Source organism: Camelus bactrianus, chromosome 8, assembly GCF_048773025.1.
Source record: "Camelus bactrianus isolate YW-2024 breed Bactrian camel chromosome 8, ASM4877302v1, whole genome shotgun sequence".
NCBI classification, from domain to species: domain Eukaryota; kingdom Metazoa; phylum Chordata; class Mammalia; order Artiodactyla; family Camelidae; genus Camelus; species Camelus bactrianus.
In genome coordinates, this window is record NC_133546.1 from 89,567,497 (window position 1) to 89,583,239 (window position 15,743).

The 15,743-nt window shown below is 43.1% G+C and overlaps 1 long non-coding RNA gene across 3 annotated transcripts in view; it reads right to left on the reverse strand.

Annotated features, from left to right (window-relative positions):
* Positions 1-15,743, reverse strand: part of LOC141578413 (uncharacterized) — a 45,710-nt gene that overhangs the window by 11,178 nt on the left and 18,789 nt on the right. For all 3 annotated transcript variants that reach the window (XR_012508808.1, XR_012508806.1, XR_012508807.1), the window contains 2 exons: positions 9,694-9,893; positions 9,268-9,391 (listed from right to left, as the gene is read on the reverse strand). This is a non-coding gene — a long non-coding RNA (uncharacterized LOC141578413). The remainder of the gene's footprint in view (positions 1-9,267; positions 9,392-9,693; positions 9,894-15,743) is intronic.

The following is a 15,743-nucleotide window of genomic DNA, read 5'->3' on the forward strand; positions in this document are numbered from 1 at the left end:
GTCTCACCTCTCACCAGTCTGAATAGCCATCATTCAGAAGTTCACAGATAAATGCTGGAGAGGCTGCGGAGAATTGGGAAGCCTCCTACACTGTGGTGGGAATGCAGTTTGGTGGAGCCATTGTGGAAAACTGTATAGAGGTTCCTCAAAAGACAAAAAATTGACCTCCTATATGACCCAGCAATCTCACTCCTGGACATATATCCAGAAGGAACCCTAACTCAAAAAGACACTTTCACCCCAATGTTCACAGCAGCACTATTTACAATAGCAAGACATAGAAGCAACCCAAATGTCCACTGAAAGATGACTGGATAAAGAGACTGTAGTATATTTCTCCAATAGACTACTGTTCAGCCCTAAAATAATAACAAAATAATGCCATTTGCAGCAACATGAATGGACCTGGAGAATGTCATTCTAAGAAAAGTAAGCCAGAAAGAGAAAGAAAAATACCATATGAGATCGCACACATGTGGAATCTTAAAAAAAAAAAATCAATAAACAAAGACACAAAAAGATAAACTTATCTACAGAACAGAAAAAGACACAGAGACATAGAAACCAAACTATGGTTACCAGAGGGGAGAGGGTGTGGGAAGGAATATATTGGGAGTTCAAGATCTTCAGATACTGAGTATGTATAGAATAAACCGCAAGTTTATACTGTATAGCACAGGAGAATATATTTAATATCTTATAGTAACTTATGTTTAAAAAGAATATGAAAATGAATACAGTTATGTTCCTATTTAACTGAATTGTTGTGCTGTACACAAGAAACTGACACAACATTATAAACTGACTAGACTTCAATGAAAATATTTTTAAATAGACCAAAAACGAAAAAAAAGAAAAAGGATATTATGAAACCAAAAGAATAAAGTACTGACTCAGGCTACAATATGGATGAACCTTGAAATTTTATGCTAAATTAAGCCAGACACAAAAGGACAAATAGTGCCCTTTAAGGTGAACTGTATCTAAGCATTTACTGTACTACTTCTGTAAATTTTCCGGAGATTTGAAGTCTATCAATATCAAAATAAAATGTATTATTCATTAAAATCATAAAACGCTTCCTCACAGGAGGGCTTTATTTATTAAATGCAGAAATGCATGTAAAGCTCCTGGAAAAACACTTTGCACGTCCACACACAGACACTGCTGTCACTGCCTCTCAGAGGGTGGTGCCAGCGCTGATGAAGGCTGCCTCCACTCGCTGCCCTGCAGACAGGAGTGAGGGCCTGGGCTCTGACAGGCAGGGTGAGCGTGACCCTGGGTCAGACACAGCCATGCCCCAGACTCTGCGTTACCCAACTTTCTTATACAAACTGCAACATGTAATGTAAACACGCTACAGGGATGTATCTTACAACACAGGGAATACAGCCAATGTTTACAGTAACTATAAAAGGAGCATCTAATGTACACCTGAAACATATCATTTTAAATCAGCTATATCTTTGTAAAAAATTAAAAAATAATTTAAAAATGTTATCACTTTAATATTCAATTCGGTATTTAAGTAACTACTAAACAGCTTAGAATGTATAAAAGCATTTAATTGTGCTGTTTGTTTACATATTTATTTACTTTCAGCCTCCTGCTAAAAGAGAAATTAAACAATTTTTTTAAACACACCTTAACAACCATAACAACAAAAAGGCAAAACTGAGAGTGAAGAGAAATTGGAGATTCAATACTTAAATGAATCCTGGGGGAGGTAAAGTCATAAAAATGGATTCCCTGGAGTCAGGGCAAGTGTTAAAGGCCGACTAGAAATTCAGCTGTAAGATTCTTGGCAGCTACAGCAAAAAGAAAATATCATGGGGGGGTGGTAGAGCGTGTGCTTAGCGTGCACGGGGTCCCGGGTTCAAGCCCCAGGGCCTCCACTAACAGATAAATACACCTAATTACCTACCCCCCCAAAAGAGTCCCAAAGAAAAGAAAAAGAGAAATTTCTTTCCAAAAAAACCTGATATTAAATTTGGATTAAATACTTAAAAAAAAAAAGAAATATAGAAAATATGAGTGACACTGTGAAGGAAAAGCCCAGCTGGGCTAACGAGCTAAGTCACAAATCTAAGTGTGATAAGTGTCGGTTTACTGATCTAAGTATTGCTGGGCTAACTCGTAAATCTGAAGTTTAGTGTCACTTTACTGGGCTAATAACCTAACTCGTAAATCCAAGGTCAACAATTGTCAGTAACGTGATCTGTTCCAAAATCATAAGATTCAGTGTACTGATTCCTTGCTTTTTGTTGTTTGAGCCTTATTGGCTAATAGACCCTTACTTGTAATTAACCCTACAGAACCTCATGTGCAGGTCTTGGAGGTGCTCAGAGCTTCGGAACAGGAGCCCCTCTGAGCCCGCCAGCATAATAAATCTCAGTGCTTGTTTCTTGGCTGGCCTGTTTTTTCCGTAACAACACAAGCGATAATGCCCTTGAGATAAATCTGTGATGGCTGCTGGCAGGTCCCCATGTCTCACGTGGCAAAATCTGAAACATCCTTCTCACCACTCAGAGTCATCATAAGCCCACTCCACACTTCCCGCTGTTAAATGCAGGAGCACAGGCAGGGCCAGGCCTTTGCTCTCTCTGTGTCATCATAGTGAGACAGGATGGAAGGGGCAGAGCACAGCCATTCAAGGAAGGCCACAAGCAATTAACATCAAAATGGTGAAGGATTCAACCCCCAGTAGGCCTTGAGGCTCAGGATGAAGAGATTTAACTTATAGCAGAGCTTGAGCTTCATTATACACCCATTGTAATAGTAACATGGTGAATAACATGCCCCAAAGTACCATGGCAGTCCCAAGGCTAGCCACAAAATGTCAAAGGGTGGGAAATGGCCAACTCCCTGGGAATCCCAGCCCCTTGCCCTTAGGCTGGTCCTTCTACATATTAGCAAATGAAAGCACCAAGCCCAAGAAAACGAGCAACACAGCGCCACCTCACGGTCACCCCTCTCTCTCCCTCTTCGGAGAAAGCCCACACTCTGTGGAGTGTGTACCTACTTTTAATCTGAGCACCCAAACCCCACAACTCGTGGCCTTTCTGTTGCCTTTCAATGTGTCTCTGTGAATAAATCTACATTTTCTCAACACTGGCTTGCTCTTGAATACTTATTGCACGAAGCCAAGGAACAAAATCTGGTGGGACACATCCCAGGGGCTCAACCAAAGCCTGGGACACAGCCCTTCTCATGCCTCACGTTTTTTTCCTTGTATCAACAGGACTGGGTTGTGAAGGGAGCTCTGAGGCCCCAGCTAAGGGACAGAAGCCACCCCAGGGCTCGAATTGGCTGGCAGCCTCTTCCCCAGCAGGGGCCTTGGGGTCTGCCCGGTTCTCTGTGTTTCTCTGTTGTGCTGACTACACAGCCACAGAGCGTTCTCCCTAGGCCTGTCCCCACAAAACCCTTCTCTCCAAAATACAAGCACATCATGTCACAATCCTCTTGTTCAACCAGGAAATGCTTAACCCACTTTTTCCCTCCACAGTAAAGTACCTAACTGTCCTCCCTCCCATCACAACTCTTCTTTCTTTGTGAGAACTCTGCACTCCCCACACACCATCCTGAACGCAGGTGCCTTGCTGGCTGGGACCGAGATGTTTCAGTCTCACACAGCCTGCATCCTTTCACTTTCCCCTTGTTACCATAAAAAAGCCTTTCCTGAGTCACCCACAAATCTGATTCTGAACTTCATAAAGTGCTGAGATTGCAGTCACTGTGTGCATACCTCCCAGGTTTTGACTAAGTTTCCTTCACGAGATCTTCATTTAGGAGCTGCATCAAGAAGTCGAAAGAGGTTATTCTTACATCTGAGCGGAGGAGCCTGCAAGAAATTTAAATGGCTTTCAAGAGAGAGTAAACCAGGGACAGAAAAGTCGCTGGTCCTAGTCAACGGTGTCATGAGGCAAAATGTTCTTCAAAGACTCAGAGTGGCTTCTGAACATGGAGTCGGCAGGGAGGAGGTGACACGCAGTGAGTGGGGTGAGTGACACAGGGTACGCTCCCCCAGCTGGGGAAGAATTGGATTTTGTTCTAGTTTTCCAAACAATTTCTTAATACCTTTTTCTCCTATTGTCACATACAATTTCCTATGATTTAAGAATATCAATATCAGTCATTTGGGCCTCTTGGGAGAGGCAACATGATGCCATTCACAGGGCTGGGACATGACAGCCACACCAGTCTAGGTTGAAAGACCAGTGGGGGTATTTCCATGGTGATCACGGGCATGCAGCAAACTCCCCAGCTTCAATGACCTCATCTCAAAGGTGGGGCAATAAAACTACCAAGAAAAGTGCGTGATGATTATGGAAGACATCTGTTTACTAGGTAAGTGCCCGTGAGAGCTGCAGCTTAATGGGGAATGAGTATGATTAACAAGGCCCAGTCTACCTGGCCACACGCTCCCTGCCTTCCTGCCTTGGTGCAGCAGCAGAGTTTGTTTAGCTGAGATGAACGCCCCCAGAGCAGCCCCGACGGGAAAGCTCGCAGCTCTGCATTGTGAGGCGTGTTCCTTTCCTTCTCAGTGCTGATCACAGTTTGCTGTCATCTGTTTTTATGTTTATCCCTTTTGTAACTTCCTCTCCTCCAGAGTTTTTGCTCAAGCAGTGCAGGGCCAGGTGTGTCTTGCGGCCTGCCCGATATTCTGGGCTGGGAAACAGCCGACCACACATCTGGCTCTGGTGCTGAACGGAGAGGGCAGAAGGCCCTGGGGCCCATGCTGAGCCGAGGCCCATGCACCCAAAATTATGGTCTGACTTTGGGCAAATTACACAGTCTTCTTTACCCTGAGATTCCTCATCTGTCCATGAAAATAACTGCCCATGGCACACAGAGTTACCAAGATTAAAGGAAATCACCAAATTCACAACATATTCAAGGGGCTACCAGTGCATCCTCAACAGACAAATGCTGCCTTTACGGCTCTGACACACGCCAAGCGGGGCGGCCACACACAGTGAACACTGCTAAGTGCTTCATGTGTGCTACAATACTCTTTAGAACTTACAACAATCCCAGGAAAAACGAATATTATCATGCCCATTTCACAGGTTCACCAACAGGTTAAGAGAGGTTACATTCTAGTCCAAGGCCGTATGGTGAGGAAATGGTGATTTAAACTGGAATCTGGGCCCAGGCTTAGGCTCCATCTCTCTCCCATCCACCTGACCACTTGCCTATGAATTCCACCTGTCCAATACACAAGTTTGCTCCGGCCAGCTCTTAAACGCAATGTGTGCCACCATTTGTCAATGTTGGTTAATTACAATAAACTGTTCCCAGAAACCACTACAGAAAAGAAACGTGGACTTAAGGAAATCTGCATTGCGTTCTCCTGTAATGTGCAGAAACCCTTCACTACACCACCAAATCCAAATGTATGATTCCTCCATGTTTATGTTTGCACACGGCTTATTAAAGTAGAATGTACCTGCAATAATTTCATCTCGGTTGCTTTCCAAGGTTGCAGATTATCCATAATCAGTCCGTGAATGAAAATACTACAATGTGAATGAAAATACTGCAACCATGTCAGTAAACAAAGAATGCTGAAACCAAGTCATCAGCGGCTGCTGCCACCCCCCAGCGAGGGCATGCCTGCAGCCCAGCCTCTCAGCCACTCACAGTGGTGCCCTCTGAGTGGACTCAGAGTAAGAAAGGACAGGATACTGGCCCTAGATACCTAGGTACCTGCCAAAGGGATGAATTCAATGACACAAATATTTGCTTCCTCCCATACATAGAAAAGCACTAAATACTTGATCTTGAGATATCTGGTTTTCTTTAGATAACAAGCAATATTTTATTGTTCCAACTACCTGGTCTTTCTTGTAAAACTTCTATATATCCTAGCTCCTCCCCTACCTGTTGTGAGCAGTCCCTCAGAGTGATCTGAGAGGTTGCCATCCCGGCTCGAGTCCTCCAGCCAAATAAAACTTAACTCTTAACATTTAGGCTGAACGTTTATTTCAATGAAGTCCCGGAATAGACAGAACTCATCAATTCTGTAATGGAACACACTGGATCAGGAAACAAAAGCGTGTTTTAGTCTGGAAAAACTACGGTTTCCTCTTTCTTCCTGTCATTATACAATCCCACCAGAACTCATTAATTTGCTGTCTGCTCATCTGGCAACCAAACTCAGAGAAGAGTCAACTCAGCAGAGTGCTCTACTCGGGAGAACACCCCGCAGCACCACTGCAGGCTACCTGTCCTCCCGCACGCTCTGCTGACCCTTGGTGTCCTCCGTGACGACCAGGACAACGGAGCTGTTCCCAACAGCTGCGAAGTCCCACACATTAAATAAATCATTTTATTTTATACGATATTTTACGTATATACCCATCTCTGAAAACAGCTTTGCTAGAAGCCCAAATCTTCAGCATCAATCTGCAAAGGCAAATCCGGTCCGCATGGGAAAACAAGACTTAAGAGGAAGCTAAGGAGTCCAAAGTACTCTCCACAACCTAAGGCCTCCAAAGTCCCCTGCAGGACCTTCAACCAAACTGCCTGCAGGCCTGCAGCTGCAGGCGGCAACATGTCTGCTTTTAAAGCAACCCCTTCCTGCCCTCGGGCACTACAATGTCCCTCTACGCCCTCCCATCTCAGGGTAAGAGCAGCTGCTGCAGAAGCTCACAGGGCAGCACTGACAGGACTGGACAAAGAGGATCAGAGCTAAACTAAGCCTTCTGATGACACGAGCTTGTCACTCTGTCACTTTACAGATGAAGATATATATAGAGAGAGGTGGGGTGATCTTGCTCAAAGTCACACAGCTAATAAGTGGCAAAGTCTATAACTCTGCTCCTCCCTCCGGCGTGACGCCCCAGCTGGGACGCCCACAGGTTTCTCTCCTGCCTGCCGGACCAGTCCTTTACTGTCACTCATAAAACACCACAGGGTCTGACCCTAGCCTAATTTTCAGCATCTTTTCCCTGCAGTCTCGCAGGAACAAGGCGGTTCGGGCCATTGTATGACTTCTGGCTCCCAGAAGCCTCCGTGTTCAGGCTGGTCTTGCCTGTGCATCCAGCACCCTGCTCAGAGGCTCTTCCTCCCCTGCAGGAGGACGTTTCCACTCTCCACATGACACCCCCTCAGGAAAGCCCTCTTCTCGCCCTCAGCTCAGCAGGTGTCCCAGGCCACATCCCGAGCTGCCCCATTAGGACTGCGGGTGTCCAGGTTTGCTAGTCAGACCAGCAGCCTCAGAGCCAGGGTTTATGCCCGGGTCACCCTGCAAACCTACTGCCCTCCTCACATCCCCCAGCCAGCAGGTCACCTGAAAGTCGCAGCAAGTGCCCCACCCAATCCCGAAGTCTCTTCATTTGCCAGCACCGCTGATGACTGGTCTCCAACCTTTGGTCAGTTTTGCACAAAAGAGCAGCTTCCACTGTGAAGCAGGGGGTTTTCTCTTCTGCTCCCCATCCTTACTGGAAACGTCTAGGGAAATGAAAAGGCCTTTTCTCAACCCTTTTCTGATGACACCCACCCACCCACAATACTCACATGCTCAAGAGCTTTGGGTAAACCTGATTTTGTTTCCCTTACGCTAAGGGGCTCAAAACACTGCGGGATTCTTTCTCTTTTGAGGGTATTTTTATTCAGTTTATCGGCTTTAATCTGTTTTTGTCTCTCTCTTCAATATCCCTAGCAGTTGCCAATTCTTATTCCCTTCAGCAGCCTCCCTCCCAACATCTAGTCTAGGAAATCAGCTGTGATGAGGGGCCCGGGGGCAGTCACAGAAGATGCAACTAAGGCACAGAGAGGCGACATAATTTGCCCGAGAAGATCAGCTTCAAGCCCCAACACTGTGTGTCACGTCCCTCTGTTTAACTCTTATGGTAAGCAAGCGAACTTTTTGTAGATTATGGTTATAAACAGATGAGGTATGAAAATACATACAAGGACACACATCAACTCTAAGATGTTCATTAACTCCACTATTTTGTTTCTATTTATTTTATTTCTATCAAAAAAAATTAAGAACCTCTGCAGTCAATATAGCAAAATGTTACTGGGCTTTAAATACAGAATATAGAATTTTTAAGTGTGTCATTACTCATCCTTATTTGTATGTTCACAAGACAAACTGATTTGAAAGTCTCTCTCCCCTCCCCCTACTCACTACTGGCTCTCACCTGAGCTCCAAAACCACACATATAACAGCCTTTCACTTTACCCACAGCTGAACTCATCAGTTATCCCCCAGAACTCCCTCAACAGATTTCCCTCCTCAGAGCACAGCAGGACAATCATTTACCTCATTAATCCACCCAGAAACCAGTTCCTTACTCCATCCTACCTTCACAGACATCATTCATCCTTTCCTTTTTACCATCTAAACATGCCTTCAATCTGTTCGCTTTTACCCGCTGACCATCCCACCGCTCAAGTGGAAGCCACCAACACTGCCCACCTGGACTCACGAGTCTCCCAAGTGGCCCCAAAGCCACTCTCCCCTACTTGAGACAAATGGGATTGTGTCACTCCCACGCTTTTAGGACTGTTTTCAAACCCACTGTTCTTAGAAGAAACTCCAAGTTCTTCACCTGATGAATGTCTTTGCCATCAAATTGTCAGCTCAGGGAGGGGAGGACACGCCCTCTCCCCTAGGACCTGCCCTCTGCCAGAGCATCAGCTTGGAAGGACCTGCTGAGCTACACCAGCCTGTATTCTAAACCTGGTCTTGAGTTCTTAGCAAACTGCTTCAACTATCCATACAAATCCAAGGTAGATTAGAAAGATTTTAGTTGTTGAGCTAGACTTTTGATTTGGGGATTTTGCACTAGCAACCTGCAAGTACATGTTCTAATGATTCTGTCTTCTTAAAACCACACCCAGATTTAAGTAGTATTTGTGGAATGTCTTCGGAGTAAAAGGGACTGTACTTTTACAGACTTTATGTTTTATACCATGAACAACCCGGACAGGGTCACAAATGGAACCCCCTCACAAGTGACAGAAGGCAGGTGACAGGCATATAGCAACAGGTCACAAAGATGGTAAGAGCAAACTTGTTTATCCAACCCCCCAAAAAATTTTTGAAAGAACTGAAAACTCTGAATTTTGAAAGTAAAATACTATCATATAAAGAAATAAAATAATCCTCTTCATCAGTGTTTCAAGATCTGACTCCAGAAATTTTAGCATGCCATATTGAATCCTAGCACAGAAAAATCAGATGGACTAGTGGTGAGTAAGTTCCAGGAAAACTGCAGTAATTCCTCCACTTGTAAAAGGACATAAACTCACCTGTCGAAGATGAATGTAAACCGCATTCTGGAGAAATTCGGAAGCTCCCAGGCTCTGCTTCTGGATGGCAAGGACACTGACAGCTTTGAAGCATGCTTCTAACTCAGTCACCAGCATTCTTACACTGCAGGGGGAAACGGAGGCCCTCAGTCAAGAGCAGAGGTGTTCCTGTCGTGTCTCGCAGGCCGTGCCTCGGGGACTCAGTGCCCTGCAGCAGCCTGGCCCCAGGCGAGGACCCGCAGCATGGCCCACCCAAGCAGGAGGTGCACTGGGCTTCAGAAAGCCCATCCCCGATGGGGGCTAGAGTGGCTGGTGTGTTTAAGTGAACCTATAAATTCCCGTAGAAATATGCCTGCATTCATTCAAGTGATACAAGCAACAGTAGCAGGTTATTTAACAAAATTTCAACTGTCAGTGGAAATTTACCATTCCTTTCTGCTTGTCCCCTGCACTCTGAGACAGGCTTAGGCTCTCTCACACCGGCAGCTCTGATGCAATTGTTGTGAAGTCGTTTTACTTTGCTGCAAGTGTCCTCGCTCCCCGTGTGGCTGTGACTGTCATCTCTTAACACAGTCAGATGTCTTCCTGGATCTCTCCCTGCGTTCCTTGCTCCTGCTTCTCAGATCCTAAGATAAAGGGCAAGTGAAGGCACATGACCAGAAAAGGCACCGTGGACTTGAACTAAGTCCTCAGTGATCCCCTAGGTGAGTGCTGCCCACCCCTTACCTTCGATTCTCAAGGTTCTGCCCAGGGTGACATCCAGACAGGAGAGCGTCCTGGGCCAATTAAAAGCTGTGTGACTTGGGCCCTGGGACAGGTGCAGGAGCTGGTTCCAGAGCCGTGCCCCTCCCCACCTCTGCTCCCCTCTCTCCCAAGGACCCACTGCCAAGCCCCCAGGTTCCCTGATATTCTGTCCTTCTCTTGTAATCTAATCCAAGCCCTTTTCCTCTTCCTTTATTCCCTAATTATCAACAGCTGAAGTGGTTTTTCAGTCACAGTATCTGAAAAAATTTCCGGCAGCTGTAAAAGAGGTCTCCAGAGGTCAATGCCCATATGCTGGTTCCTGAAGAGAGCCCCTGGTTATGGGGTCCCTCACCAACACCCACGGGGCATCAGATATGTTGCAGAGTCGACCACCCCGAACAAGAGTTTGCTGTGACCCCAATGCCCGCACAGCATCCCTGCTCTCATAAATGTATTTGGCCCACTTATCCGTTACTAAGAAGCAAAAGTAAAAAAATTGCTCATGTTTCTTACTAAAATTATTTATGAGGTGGAAAAAGAAATTGTAATAGAAAAGAATAAATTTGACTGCATGTTAGATCTGTTCCTTTGGCTTTAAACCTTTGCTGTTTTCTAGGCTCAGACTTGGTAGCTCTGTACCTTTTGTAAAAGAAAGTTGCCTTTAGCCTGAAATATCCAGGAGAGCCTATTCTCCGGGCTCTGATCTTTCACGATGTTAACTCTTCTGCACTTATATAGAGATGGCAAGTTGCAAAATAGAGAATCAACTTTGATTTTTTTTTGGAGGTATTAGAGGGGCACCATGATTTGACCCACGTGGACAGCTGCAAGAACAAAGAATTCCAAGGAGAAACAATTTGTACCGCAAGAAGTTTGCAACAACCAACCACATCCCCGCCCCTTTTTAGTATAGAAGCGGACGGATTTGTGACTTGGGGGAGACAGTTCTCCAGCATGTCATTCTGCCATCTTCTGGGTCTGCCAGCTTTTCAAATAAAGTCACTATTCCTTGCTCCAACACCTCAATCTCCCGATTTATTGGCCTGTCATGCAGCAAGCAGTACGAGTTTCGACTTGGTAACAAGATGACTGCATTGGAGGTAGTATGTCTCCACTCTTTCCTCGTTTCCAATATGTAACATGCACATCATTTATGATCTAGTGCAAATAATTCATCAAAGACTACCACAAAAAGAAACTACACTCACCTAGCTATCAACACTGTAGTCACAACCTATCAATTTTATATGCTGTTTAACAACACAAATAAAAAACCTAACATAGGGAATTGATTCCTCAGAAATAAAATTATTTCTACTCCTTCAAAACCTTTTTTTCTTTTCTATTTTATTTTGTTTTGCATATTGAAAAGAAAATAAAAGACAAGTCATTTTATTTCACGTATTTTGTTATAGCTACATAATTTAAATACTACAAAGGGATTTAAATTGCAATAAAAATTGTTCATGTATTGTACAAAGATATATACAGAATCAATGTGGATAAGGAAAGGAATGGACATTTACTAAAGATCCACTGCACATCCAGTCTTTTACAAGCATATCCTGGAATATAAGCTCTATGATCCAGGGGTCCCCCACCTGCATTCTCACTGCTGAGTCCCTTAGTAATCTTCTACCAAGGCACCAGCATTGAACCACGCAATCAGTATTTTCGGTATAAATGAGGGAATTAGCTCATTCAATTCTAAAACAAAAACCCTAAATTAAATCCTGAACTTATTTACAGATAAAGAAAATTGGGCACAAACAAGTAGAGTTTCTTCCCCAAGTTCACAAAGCTAATAACTGTTAAAGGCAAGATTTGAACTCATCTGTCTGATTCTAAAAACTAAGGTGGAAATCCCTTATGACTGGGGAGGGTCCAGCAGCACAGCCTATCACCCTATCTTTGTTCAGATCTAGCCTTAGACAGCCTGAGACAGCACCCCATTCCTATGGAACTTGAGGGCAAATGATAACAATAAGGATTATATATCCAGTAGTTTCTTAGGTATCATTTATATAAACTGTCAGCAGGACAGCAGAAAAACTCTGGGAAATATGAGTGGGTCCAGGGCATTTTGCTGATTAGAAACTCAGTCTATCAGGACAGAGTGACCTTCCCATGAGAGGCCACACGGACCTAAACTAAAGGCAGCTGAGCAATGAAAACTAGCAAGACCCTGGAACTCAAGCAAGAAGGATCCCTGCCATCTCCCTCCCTGTTGCCTCTTCATCCACGTGGACACGAAGACAGAAGACCCGGGTTCTTGTCCAAGTTACACCATCATGGATTCTCACCCATAAAATGTTACGACTCTATGCTGTCCTAAGTCCTTTCCAACTCAAATATGTTGACACCAATATCTCAGCAGAATGTCTATGTCTCCACATCCTCTCTTCTATAAGGAGAATAATTCTATGGCAACAAAGCAGAAATCCAAATAAAAACACCATGCACTAATCAAGGTGAAAATCTGCGTAAGAGACTTTTCTCTCACGCTCAGTGAATGAAAACTCAGAAAAATTGGTCCTTCTCCCTCAGCAAGTGGGAGGTAGGCTGATTGTGTGTGTGGGTGGGTGTGCGTGTGTGTGTGTAAATCAAATACAATGACGTCTGGGATCTGTACAGATTTTTTTTAAGTTACTATCATTTCATGAGGATGAGACACCCTTTAAAGTAATTTGAATCTAGTGTTCTGAGAGAGTCTCAGGATCTTTTGGTGGAGGAGGGGAAAGAAAAGTAGGAAAGAAGTAAATGAAGCAAAGGAGTAATAATACTGCAAGGGAAAGGCAAGACATTAACTTTGTTCCTACTTGCATCACAAACAAATTACGGACTGGCTTTGCCCCGATGTCCTGTCGAGCACTGAGTTGCAGATGAAGAGGTGACAGCCCATTTCTCACTGAGATTGTGACTGTACGTGGCATCTTATAGAAACAAATCATTTATCCTGATCAAACACTCTAGCAGCAGGCCGTAATTCTCCTATTTTGAGAGACAAGAAAATAGGAGTTCAAAGAGGGTAGATAACTTGACAAAAGTCAGAGGACCAGTAAACAAGAGAGGATGAATTCAAAGTCAGATCTGAATGCAGAGTCTGACCTTCCCACTCCCAGGACTGGAAAATCCTTAACACACAGACTCCCCAGCTCCCCTGCAGTGTTCCTGGCACCAAGCATTTCCCATGGTGATGGACTCCAGTTCTCACAGACACAGTGCTCTGTGCAGCCAATGACCTTGATCAGAACTTGATCACCTACCTGCCACGCCCACCAGGCTTCACCATAAAGGTAGGAAAGCTGGCTTTCAAGTGCATACAAAGCCACCCCTGCTCTAACGTGGGCTTTTCTGGGGCTTCTCCAGCCTAAATGCAGCCATAAAAGTGCTCAGAGTTTGTACATGAGCCACACTACCTCTCTCCAACTGTCTCCACACCTATACTTCTTAGCTATGACCATTTTGATAATATTGGAAACAAATATTTAAAAACACAAAAGAAAGGATCCTCGAACAATTACTTAATACTTACAATTTTAAATGATTTGTTACAAAGTGAGTATTTACAAACCGAATCTGCCTTCCTAGGTGTCAGTTTAAACAGTTAAAAAATATAATAACAAAAAATTCTCCCTTACAAAATTAAGAAAAACATCAACAATAATCTGGAATAAACTCACAATTAATGCCCATGTTGTACATGGAGAAAACTACAGGACTGTACTGAGGGGTAAATAAGAGGTGTGAATGTAGAGACATCAACATATTGCATGGAGGAAAACAGTATTGTAAATATGGAAGTTCTCCTAAAAAGGATTCAAAACTTAATAAAAATCCCATGAATACTCTTATCTGATTTTTTTTTAACTTGAACAATATATTTTAGAATTCTTCAGGTATAATAAAGTCATAATAATAGCCAAGAAAGTTTGGGATGGAAGAAAAGAACAAAAAAAAAAAATCGCACTGTCAGATAAAAAATTTTTACAATATGTAAGATATAGCGCTGGAGTAAGGAAGTAAGATTGACAGAAATAAAGCATGAGCTCAAAAAGAGACTCTAGTGTACATAAGTATTTTATACATGTGGGATTTCAAATCAAAGAGCAAAGTATGAATTCAATAATTGTCCTGGGACAATCAGAGAATCACCTGGAAAGAACAAATTCTATTCCTGTCATAATGACCACAAAAATAATTACAGAAAGTGATGTAAATATTAAAATACTAATAACAGCAAATACAACCCTTTGCTCACATTAATTCAACTTCTCCTCACTATAACAAGTACTATTATCTTCTCCATCTTAGACATTAAATAAACCTACATAAGAGATTTATACCATTATAAGAAAGTATTTCTAAGAATAATTACAAAGATAAAACACAAAAGGAAGACATTTACTATCTTAAGAATATTTTGAGCCACAACAAAAATAAACCTACTGAACAAAATGAAACGAAAGAAATGACAAGGAAAAACTCTGTGATAGATGTTGATGAAGACAAGGGATTAATGTTCATAACATATAAAGAGCTGTCACAAAGCAAAAAGAAGCTTCCTCACTTAAATTTGTGCAAAGGACAAAATGGATCATTCACTTTTCAAAAGTCAGATGGCTAATCAGTGAAAAATGCTCAATACCTCACTGGTCATCAAATGCAAACTAAAACAATGAAAAAGCACTTTCGCTCATCTTATTGGTAAATATTTTTAAAAGATATTGTAGCTAGTGTCCATCTGTGGGAGAAAAAACTGTGAGCGACCTTTTTGGAGGATGACATGTCAATGAATATGTAAACTCTGAAAAACGTGTGTACACACTGATTCAACCCCACTTCTAGGAATCGTTTCATTTAGAAAAAAATCAGTTCAAATAGATATACTGTTTACACTGGTGGGAAGAAAAGCTGAAGTGAAATCATATCCAGCGATAGAGAATTGGTTACGTAAGTAATTCTACATTTCTCATTCCACACTGGAGAAAGAATTTCTAGTCACTTGAAAGTAGCCTGTGATAAAAGTAAATGTCACATCCAGGGACTAAATTTCCAGAAGACTTAACTAAAGGCATGATCATACAAGATCACAGGAATGTCTGTTAAAGAAATATGCCAGTCAAACATCCTTTCTGACAGTGGAAAATGGAGAAAAGTTAAGTGTCCACCATCAAGACAATGATGCGGTAAATCACGGTGAGCTGTGGGCACTGAGGGGGCCAGCGTTTCCCCGTGGCCCAGGGCCTTGTCCACAGCACTCTCCCACCAAAGGTGTCCTTGCACAAGAGACCACACCTGCATATCAGGAGACCCCTCCACTCTATCTGAAGGGACTGTGTGAGTCTGGAGTGGGAGGACGTCTATGATATACCCCTGAGTGAATAAAGCGAGCTGCAGAAAACATATAGTATGGCCTTATTTTTCAAAAAAGAATATATACACACATATACATAGATTTCTCATATGTATGTATGTATGTATGTATGGGTATATATATATGTCATAGGCATAAAGGTCATGAAATATCTACACCACATTGGCAACAGCTTTTACACTCAGGAAATAAGGGGAAGGGAGGTAGGGCTCTTTCGGTACCACCACAGTTCTCTTTTCAGTATTTCAGTTAAGTACACTTGGAATTTAAAAGTTTATTTAAGCCCGAAATAAAATGGACGATGCCTCCACAAGAATAATGCTATACTGGTCATTAAAATTCATGCCAGGGGAGA